The 2,113-nt window shown below is 42.9% G+C and overlaps 1 non-coding gene across 1 annotated transcript; it reads right to left on the bottom strand.

Annotated features, from left to right (window-relative positions):
• Positions 1-328: 328 nt before the first annotated feature.
• LOC145103523 (small nucleolar RNA R71) lies at positions 329-435 on the bottom strand. Its single transcript, XR_013706610.1, has one exon. It is a non-coding gene; the product is annotated as a small nucleolar RNA R71 (small nucleolar RNA).
• Positions 436-2,113: the final 1,678 nt, after the last annotated feature.

Raw genomic sequence — 2,113 nt, forward strand, 5'->3', positions numbered from 1 at the left:
CACTGGCCCGGGACTTGTGCAGCCTGTAATTCCCGCAACTGCTACTTTTGAGCTAAAGGGTCATATCCTAGCTCTACTTAAAGAGATCCCTTTTACTAGCAAAGATCACGAATACGCCTACAAGCACTTGGATGAAGTTAATGATGTAGCTGACTATTTCAATGTTCCCAACGTGCCTCGGGAAACTCAGCTGCTTTGCATGCTTCCGGTTACTTTAAAGGGTGCTGCAAAGGATTAGCTCAAGTCACTACCCCCCGGATCCATCACTACATGGGCCCAGCTGAAAGAAGAGTTCATTGATCAATTCTGCCCACCATCCAAGATATCCAAGCTCAAGAAAGCCATAGCCAACTTTGAACAACAAGCTGTAGAGTCACTATATGAAGCTTGGGAGAGGTACAAGAGCTTGCTAAGGAATTGCCCACATCACGACCTCAATAGCCAGCAAGAAGTCTCCATCTTTTATTATGGAGTAAATGTTACAACTAGGCAATTACTTGACTCACAAGGTCCACTTACGAAGAAGGCGCCTCCAGTGATAAAGCAACTAATTGAAGAATTCTCTAAGCATTCTAGAGAATATCATAATCCAAGAAATGATGTGACACGGGGATCCGCCTATTCAGCTTCAGAAGACTTATCAGCAGTGATGGCCATGTTGAAAAACATGGATAGGAGGATGGACAAAATGGACCAAATAATACATGCTATACGAGTGGGGTGTGAAAACTGCAATGGGCCTCATCTTACTAGAGACTGTGATTTGGATGAAAATGGCAACAAGAAGGTGCAAGTATCTTACTCAAGTGGGGATCGGTATGATGAATATTGGTGAAAACCAAAGAAAGAGTGGCTCCCTTATGAAGAGTACAAGAAGGCCAAGGAGGAGAACTTCAGGCAGAAAGGAAGAGGTTTTTACCAAAAGGAGGAGTCGACACAAGAAAGAAAACCAAGTTTGGAAGAGATGCTTACCAAATTTGTAGCTGCTTCCGAAAAGAGACATAGTGATCATGATGCTGCAATTCAAGAAACAAGAACCATGCTTAGGAACCAGCAAGCATCTATCCACAATATAGAAATGTAGCTCGGGCAACTTTCTCAACAAATAAACCAAAGATCATCGGGCGAACTTCCTAGCAAAACCGAAAACAACCCACGAGGCGCGCAAATAAACATAGTCACAACAAGAAGTGGGAAGATAATCAATCCTCTGGCCCCTATTCAGAATGAAGCACCAACTGAAATGCAGAAGGAAGTTGAAGAAACTCAAGACAAAAGTCAAAACCTTCAATCTACAGAGCCTACTCGCCGAGTCCAGAATATGGACTCGACGAGTCCACTGCCAAATCTGAAAAATCAGATTCCTGAAAAGCCCTTTCAGCCTCCAATGCCATATCCAGCCTGAGCTAAGAGAGAAAAACAGGAAGAAGAGTACTAGAAGTTTCTTGACCACATTAAGGCTCTTCAAATCAACATACCCTTCATTGAAGCTATCACAGAAATGCCAAAATACGCGAAATTCCTTAAGGAACTTCTTACAAATAGAAGGAAGATGGAGGAAGTCAAAAAGGTGGTACTTAATGAGAATTGTTCAGCCGCCATGCTCAACAAACTATCAAAGAAGAAGGGTGACCCGGGGATCTTGACTTTGCCTTGCCAATTTGGCAACTTGGCTATCATTCATGCTTTGGACGATTCAGGAGCTAGTGTGAACCTCATGCCATATTCATTCTTCAAAAAGTTGGATCTCCCGGAACCAAGGCCGATTCGTATGGCGATTCACTTAGCAAACAAGACAGTCACTTTTCCAAGAGGCATATGTGAAAATCTATTGGTCAAGGTGGAAAAGTTTGTATTTCCTGCAGATTTCATAATTCTAGACATGGAGGCGGATCCTCAAGTCCCGATCATCCTTGGAAGACCTTTCCTCAACACTGCAAGTGCTATAGTGGACATGAGAGACTCGAAGCTTACTTTACGGGTAGGGGATGATTCTGTCACTTTTGGGGTTGATCAACCTATGAAGTATGCAAGGAATAGTGATGACATGGCTTTCTTAATTGACATGCTGGATGAATTAATGGAGGAATGCAAAAGTGAAGATCCCAACAAG

The sequence above is a fragment of the Lactuca serriola genome, chromosome 4 (assembly GCF_051521515.1).
Source record: "Lactuca serriola cultivar US96UC23 chromosome 4, Lser_US96UC23_V15, whole genome shotgun sequence".
Classification (NCBI taxonomy): domain Eukaryota; kingdom Viridiplantae; phylum Streptophyta; class Magnoliopsida; order Asterales; family Asteraceae; genus Lactuca; species Lactuca serriola.